Source organism: Manis pentadactyla, chromosome 7 (assembly GCF_030020395.1).
Source record: "Manis pentadactyla isolate mManPen7 chromosome 7, mManPen7.hap1, whole genome shotgun sequence".
NCBI classification, from domain to species: Eukaryota; Metazoa; Chordata; class Mammalia; order Pholidota; family Manidae; genus Manis; species Manis pentadactyla.
In genome coordinates this window covers 96,889,962-96,899,106 of record NC_080025.1, presented here as the reverse complement: position 1 = coordinate 96,899,106, position 9,145 = coordinate 96,889,962, and positions in this window count along the sequence as shown.

Here is a 9,145-nt window from a genome sequence, read left to right as displayed (position 1 = left end):
TGCCAGAAGGTGCTTGAAACAGTTGCACAAGCCTCCGGTAGCTGAGCAAGTCTGTGAAAAGCAGACTTAGGATATCTGCATAATTCCATGTAACTCTTGGAACAACCTGCAGAATTTTTGGTGAAGTGCTGTTAAAGCATTTATGTGTTATGTCACTCAGGGCCAATTGTGTAAGACATACTGTGTATTTCATGTTACAGAAAGCAGACATTAAATGCAAAAACAAGCTTGCCTGGAACATACATTTGATATAATCAAATCATGTCTGGTTACAGAATGTACAGAAAACGCAGCAACATGAACACTCTATTGCATGTGTTCTCTAAGTCACATCCACATGACCATTTCCAGTACATATAGAAGGCCTGGTTGAGATGAGGGTGAAATTTGGAGTGCTGATTGATGTTTCAGTTGTGCTAATGAGGAATAGATAAAAAGAATCTGAGAAACTGAACTCCATTAGCAGACATAGCCAACTCCCTCCCCTAAGGACACACACAGCTCTTTAGTGTGCCTTTTTTTTTTTTAAGCCTTTGAAACAAATAAGAAGGGAACATATTATTCACAATAAAAACAAAACTATTTTCAAATACAGATGAATAAACAAATAATCGAAGTGTTTATTAGTTTTATGTAATGTGAATAACCTATATAGTTAGGTTTGTTACAAGAAATGTGTATTTTTATAATTAAAAAAAAACTTTGTTTAGGGAAAACTCATTACTGATATTTTTAAGTATTATTGCCCCCTTTTTTTTTTGCTGACAATTAGTCCTGGCTTGGGTTTTTGGCCAGATTAGCTACTTATGTCTCTAAATAAATTGAAATTGTCCAACTCTTTTGTAACAAAACCTTAATTAATAGGGAGATGGACACAGTGATCAAATCTTTTATGTCTTCTCTCCTTCCCTGCCCTGTCAAGGGGCAGGGGCTAAGGCAATAGTCAAAAAGGTAGGCAGCCGGATGGAGGTAAAGACGAAACCAGTTCTTAATTGCAAAGCGCTACACATTGGATAATCTGTGCCTTGATAATCAACAGTTGACCACATATTAAGTAGTTTACTTTGTAGGACTCAGATACAGAGCTATTTTTGATAAGGAATATCCTCAAGGTTTTGTTTCATTTTGTAATAAAATCATAGTGTGAGTTAAATTTGACATAGTTCATTGAAGGAAGGGAACCATCTAAATTACTTGGTATCATTAACAAGATCATTTTGTTTGGAAACAATGCTGATAAAAGTAAGAGTCAACATTTTAAAAATGTACTAAATTGCCTCTAGGCATCCTGGTTTCTGACATCCCTTGTGGTGGCCACAGTCCCAACCTGAGCAGCACCTGAGCTGTAATGACTGCAGCAGCTGCCCCCAGGGGGACATGTGCGGAGGCAGGTGGCAGTCAGGCTCAGAAGTCATGGCAGGCAGCAGAGGAGCTAACATTTTTAATTTTAGGAGTTTCTCCATTCAAACTGGTGTTTTAATGCAAGATAATACAAATTAACATCCCTTTCTCCCCAACTCTTGTAAACAGCTGTTGTATTAGTTCCCTATTACCCCTGCAACAAATCCCAAAACCTTGGAGGCTTAAAACCCCACAAATCTGGGGTCAGAAGTCAGAAGTCTGAAATGGGTGTCACTGGACCTAAATCAATTGTTAGCAGAGCAGATCTAGTCAAGAATCTGTTTCCCTGCCTTTTCCAGCTTCTAGAAGCCTTCCCGTAGCTCCCGGCTCATGCCTGTGTCCCCGTTCAGAGCTAGCAATGGCTGGTGAAGCCTTTCTAACACAGAACCACTGAGGCTGATTCTCCTTCCTCCCTCTCTCACTTATAAGGATGCTTGTGATTACATTGGGCTCACCTGGAAATCCAGATTAATTTCCTTGTCTTAATATAAGTTGATTAGCAACCTTAATGCCATCTGCAACCTTAATTCCTCCTTGTCATACAACATACTCACAGGTCCCAGGGATTAGGGTGTAGGCATCTCGGGGAGCCATTATTCTGCCTATCACAGTTACACACTAGGTATGATTTAGCAAAACATTCTATTTATGAAGAGTGTGTGATGAAAACAGTGTTGGGAAGTACCTCTCAAAGATTACAAGACTTGTTGAAACAAAGCCTTTAATATTTGGCAGAACAGAAAGGCAGAATAAATTAAAGAATCAGTTCAGAGAGAGAAAGCCCATGTGACTGCCTTGTCCTAATGTGGGATTTTTATGTGTTAATAATACGAGTCACAGTTTTCAGATGTAAGCATTAACAAATGACTCAGAGACTTATGTTTTGTGTCTAGTTTTTCAGTCTCTCTTTTCTGGGTGCTCTGTACATGAATAAGTATTTAAACTCCCTTGTTTCCAGGTTTACTAAGTTTTGAAATTACTCTTCCATCAAAATATTTTTCCTAGGTTTTCAGGGATGAAAAAATGAATTGCAAAAGTCAGTCCATCTTTTTCTGGCCACCCTTACAATTGCAAAGCATCAATGGCTGTCTTATTTTTAGCCTGATTTTCAACCTGATGGAATTGGACACTAGATTTGGGTTTTCTTTTTGAGTGCTGGTTGCAAACATTTTTTTGACATAACTTCTTATGGAGTTACTAGCTTGAAATTAGAAAGAGCAGTAGGTATAGAAAAATGTGGATTATCACACTGTTTAAATCCCAGTTTTGTTTTTAAAGTAGTTTCTCTGAATTATTAATGTAGGAGGAGAGTAAGACGTGAGAGTTTACTGTGTGGATGTGGAAGCAATATGAATATGCTCCTTTCTTTTCTGCCTTTGGTGCCCACTGAACAGTGGGACAGAGAAGGGAAAAATAGAATGGGCTCTATGGTGAGAGAAAGAAGAGGGGGCTAAAATAGAAATGTGGATGGACACTGGCTTCCACTTTTATGGTAATTATGGATTATCTGGAAATGCCTCAGAATACTGGCGCAAGGGCATCACACTCATTCACTGGAGATCAATTGCAAGCCCAAGAGAGAAGAAGCTAGAGCAGAAATCAGAAGGGATTTTGACTATAGTACAAAGGCCAGGAAGTGAGAAGAGCATCTTGGATCTTTATCCTCACAACTAAATTCAGCTTTTTCTCAATGAAATTTTAAAGCACTTTAGATAGAATTTAATTCAGCAAGTGCCAGTGGTGGTCTGTATTTCTATGGTAGCCATCGTCCACTAAGGCATGAATGACAATCTCTGACTTCAAAGGAACATAAGATCTCTTCGGGAGGATAAGACATTAACCCATAAAACAGGTAAAAATAAGAGACATTACTTGAAATTTTTTATTCTGGAAACTTTCAAACACACAAAAGTAGAATAACAGTCTTATGAACCCATCGGTTACTTCAGTGATCATCACTATATGACCAATTTTGTTTCATCCACCCCCTTAGGATTGTTTTTGGTACACGGCATTTAAGTTAAGTCATGTAGATAGAGCTAAAGGAGTTCAGAGAAGATGGAAGATGCAGAGAAGTCTTTATGGAAAAAATTATGACGATTTAGTTCTCGAATGATGAATGTAGTTGGATAAGCAGAAAGGAGGCATGGTTCCAGGTGGGAGGAGTAATATAAATAGAAGAAAGAACATTAAAAAAAAGAAGGAATGAAGTACTGATACAGTGTGGATGAACTTTAAAAGCATTAAACTAATTGAAAGAAAACAGACACAAAAGGTCACATATTGTCCGATACGATTTATGTGAAACGACGAGAATAGGCACATCCATAGAAAGAAATTGGTGATTGCCAAGGGCTGTAGGGAGGAGAGAATGGGGAATATCTGCTGAAGGGGTGGGAGATCTATTTTGGTATGATGAAAATGTTTGGGAACTAGACAGAGGTGGTCAGTGCAGAACACTGTGAATATGCTAAATGCAGCTGAATTGTTCACTTTAAAATGGTTAATAATGTTATGTGAATTTCACCTCGGTTGAAAAAAGACATGATTCTTTTTTGAACATTAATGACAAATTCCACAATAACCTTCGTCAGGTGCACCAGGCATGATGCTAGAGACTGAGGATAGAAAGGAGAGGAAGGCTCCTGGCTCCTGGGGCTTACAGTCCAGCTGGAGGCAGCACCAGGTGAAGAAGCATCTGTAGGAGCTTTGATAGAAATACATCAGGTGTGCGGCAGGTGCATAAAGAAAGGGACTGTCCTGTACCATATGGGAAGCCCTGTCCAATACAAATCTAATGTGAGTCACATCTGTGATTTAAAATGTCCTGGTAGCCACATGAAAAAAAGTAAGGAGAAACAGTTGACATTATTTTAATATTATGCATTATTTAACTCAATATCCCTAAAACATCATTTCAGCATTTAACCAACATATAAGAGTATTAACAAGATCTTTCACGTTCTTTTCTCATGCAGTCTTTGAAATCCAGTGTGTGTTTTACTCTTACAGCACATGTCAGTTTAGACCAGCACATTGCAGGTGTCCCCTGGCAACGTGTGCCAGTGACTGGTGTGCTGGACAGCGCAGCTCTGGAGGGACAGGAAAGCCTCCTTCAGGTGGTGAGGCATGGCTTGGGGCCTCCAGGCAGAGGAAGTCCTGGGGCCACTGCCCAAAAGGGAGCAGAAGCTGGAGGGCTGCTGAGGACTGCAAGCTGTGAGGTGACAGGGTCACCCTACTGCCTCGGGTCAACCTACAGCCTGATTTTGATGGAAAGTGAGCATAATAGGGAGGATGTTTTAATACACATCTGTTATTTTTTTCTTTGAGGGATTTCCCAGGAATGGGGATAATGAAGAGGAAATGGAGAGGTTGAGTTCCCATTATACATAATTGATTTAATGACCGCTTCCCTCTGCCCCGACTTGCCGTCTCCAGCATTCTTTTCACAGTGGAAATAAATCTTGCAAAACTTAGTTATAAAACTTTTTCATCTCAACTTAGTCATCAGTGCCTTGCTCAAGATAAAGTTCAGTGTTAGTAGGAGTGAAATCTCTCAAGGCAACTGATTTCAGAAGTATACAGTATGTTCCCACACCTTTCTTAACTTTTATTTTATTTAGAAATAATTGCAAGCATACAAAAGAGTTACAAGACTAGTATGACAACTCTCATATATGCTTTATCCAGATTTACTAATCTTAACATTTTGCCACATTTGAATGCTCATTTACATATACATGTATGTTTACACATTATATATATATACACAAACATACTTTTTAAAAAATAAACTGTAAATTGCAGGCATGATGTTCTTTTATTTTCTTTAGCTGGTGTTTCCTAATATCAAGGACATTCTTTTAATGTAAGTACAGGGCAATGACCAAAATCAAGGAAATTTAACATCAATATAATACTACTGTCTAATCCTTAGTTTATTTTCAAATTTTTTCTATTATCCCAATAACATCATTAATAGCAATTTTTCCCCCTCTCCAATTCATGATCCAATCGAAGATCACACATTATATTTAGTTGTCATATCTCCTTTGTCTCCTTTAATCTGGAACATTCCCTCAGCCTATTTTATCTTTCATGACATTAATATTTTTGAAGAGTATTGGCCAGTTTTACATAGAATGCCCCTCATTTTGTAATTGTCTAGTGCTTCCTCATGCTAAGATTCAGGTTATGCATTTTGAACAGGAATAGTAATATTAAGCAGGAATTTGAGCATGAAAAGTGATCATTTAATAATATTAAATAATATGAATAGTAATATTAATACACATAAGTAATATTACTTCCTTTTAAGGGAATCACATCTTCCAATAACTTTTGAACACTTTGTAGTCATTAAATTGAAGAGGACATGATTTAAACAGAAATACATACTAACTCTTAGCACAGGGCAAGGCATAGAGTAGCATCTGGAACATTTCTTGATTGAGGTTTGGAGGCCTTATGTCAGTAAGAGGGCTATTCCAATTCTCACATGACAATGATAAAACGAAGATTACAGTCACATAAAAAGTAGCAAGCTTGTTCTGATTTTAGCATATATGGGACAATTCTGAAAATGTTTAGACTGTGATTTCATTGAAAATATTTACATAAATGTAATGAGACAGACCTCAGCTCACACACAACATAACACAATCTTGTTAAAGCAGATCACTTTTTTTAGTTGTTATCATTAATCAACAATTACATGAAGAGCATTATGTTTACTAGGGTCCCCCCTTCACCAAGTAACCCCCCAAACCCCATTACAGTCACTGTCCATCAGCATAGTAAGATGTTGTAGAATAACTACTTGTCTTCTCTGTTGCACAGCCCTCCCCTTCTCCCCACCCCCCACATTATATATGCTAATCATAATATGCCCTTTCTTCTTCCCTGCCCTTATCCCTCCCTACCCTCCCATTATCCCCAGTCCCTTTCCCTTTGGTAACTGTTAGTCCATTCTTGGGTTCTGTGATTCTGCTGTTGTTTTGTTCCTTCAGTTTTCCTTTGTTCTTATACTCCACATATGAGTGAAATCATTTGGTATTTGTCTTTCTCCGCTTTGCTTATTTCACTGAGCATAATACCCTCTAGCTCCATCCAAGTTGTTGCAAATGGTAGGATTGATTTTCTTCTTATGGCTGAATAATATTCCATTGTGTATATGTACCACATCTTCTTCATCCATTCATCTACTGATGGACACTTAGGTTGCTTCCATTTCTTGGCTATTGTAAATAGTGCTGTGATAAACATAGGGGTGCATCTGTCTTTTTGAAACGGGGCTGTTGCATTCTTAGGGTAAATTCCTAGAAGTGGAATTCCTGGGTCAGATGGTATTTCTATTTTGAGAATTTTGAGGAACCTCCATACTGCTTTCCACAATGGTTGAACTAATTTGCATTCCCACCAGCAGTGTAGGAGGGTTCCCCTTTCTCCACAACCTCGCCAACATTTGTTGTTGCTTGTCTTTTGGATGGTAGCTATCCTTACTGGTATGAGGTGATATCTCATTGTGGTTTTAATTTGCATTTCTCTGATAACTAGCGATGTGGAGCATCTTTTCATGTGTCTGTTGGTCATCTGAATTTCTTCTTTTGAAAGAACTGTCTGCTCATCTCCTCTGCCCATTTTTTAATTGGATTATTTGTTTTTTGCTTGTTGAGGTGCATGAGCTCTTTATATATTTTGGATGTCAAGCCTTTATTGGATCTGTCATTTATAAATATATTCTCCCATACTGTAGGACACCATTTTGTTCTATTGATGGCATCCTTTGCTATACAGAAGCTTTTCAGCTTGATGTAGTCCCACTTATTCATTTTTGCTTTTGTTTTCCTTGCCTGGGGAGATATGTTCATGAAGAAGTCACTCATGTTTATGTCCAAGAGATTTTTGCCTATGTTTTTATCTAAGAGTATTATGGTTTCATGACTTACATTCAGGTCTTTGATCCATTTCAAATTTACTCTTGTGTATGGAGTTAGACAGTGATCCAGTTTCATTCTCTTACATGTAGCTGTCCAGTTTTGCCAGCACCATCTGTTGAAGACACTGTCATTTCCCCATTGTATGTCCATGGCTCCGTTATCATATATTAATTGGCCATATATGTTTGGGTTAATGTCTGGAGTCTTTATTCTGTTCCACTGGTCTGTGGCTCTGTTCTTGTGCCAGTACCAAATTGTTTTGATTACTGTGGCTTCGTAGTAGAGCTTGAAGTTGGGGAGCGAGATCCCCCCCACTTTATTCTTCCTTCTCAGGATTGCTTTGGCTATTTGGGTCTTTGGTGGTTCCATATGAATTTTTGAACTATTTGTTCCAGTTCGTTGAAGAATGCTGTTGGTAATTTGATAGGGATTGCATCAAATCTGTATATTGCTTTGGGCAGGATGGCCATTTTGACAATATTAATTCTTCCTAGCCAAGAGCAGGGGATGAGTTTCCATTTGTTAGTGTCCTCTTTAATTTCTCTTGAGTGTCTTATAGTTTTCAGGGTATAGGTCTTTCACTTCTTTGGTTAGGTTTATTCCTAGGTATTTTATTCTTTTTGATGCAATTGTGAATGGAATTGTTTTCCTAATTTCTCTTTCTATTGGTTCATTGTTAGTGTATAGGAAAGCCACAGATTTCTGTGTGTTAATTTTGTATTGTGCAATTTTACTGTAGCCCAATATCAGTTCTAATAGTTTTGGAGTGGAGTCTTTAGGGTTTTTATGTACAATATCATGTCATCTGCAAATAGTGACAGTTTAACTTCTTCTTTACCAATCTGGATTCCTTCTATTTCTTTGTTTTGTCTAATTGCCATGGCTAGGACCTCCAGTACTATGTTGAATAACAGTGGGGAGAGTGGGCATCCCTGTCTTGTTCCCGATCTCAGAGGAAAAGCTTTCAGCTTCTCGCTGTTCCATATGATGTTAGCTGTGGGTTTATCATATATGGCCTTTATTATGTTGAGGTACTTGCCCTCTATACCCATTTTGCTGAGAGTTTTATCATGAATGGATGTTGAACTTTGTCAAATGCTCTTTCAGTATCTATGGAGATGGTCATGTGGTTTTTGTCTTTCTTTTTGTTAATGTGGTGGATGATGTTGATGGATTTTCGAATGTTGTACCATCCTTGCATCGCTGGGATGAATCCCACTTGGCCGTGTTGTATGATCCTTTTGATATATTTTTGAATTCGGTTTGCTAATATTTTGTTGCGTATTTTTGCATCTACATTCATCAGGGATATTGGTCTGTAATTTTCTTTTTTGGTGGGGTCTTTGCCTGGTTTTGGTATTAGGGTGATATTGGCTTCATAGAATGAGTTTGAGAGTATTCCCTCCTCTTCTATTTTTTGGAAAACTTTAAGGAGAATGGGTATTATGTCTTCTCTGTATGTCTGATAAAATTCTGAGGTAAATCCATCTGACCCGGGGTTTTGTTCTTGGGTAGTTTTTTGATTACCACTTCAATTTCTTTGCTCATAATTGGTTTATTTAAATTTTGTATTTCTTTCTTGGTCATGTCTTTGGGTTTGAGGTGAGTTTCTTGTAAGCAGCATATAGATGGGTCTTGCTTTTTTATGCATTCTATTACTCTGTGTCCTTTAATTGGTGCATTCAGTCCATTTACATTTAGGTGATTATTGAAAGATATGTACTTATTGCCATTGCAGGCTTTAGATTCATGGTTACCAAAGGTTCAAGGTTAGCTTCTTTAGTATCTTACTGTCTAACTTAACT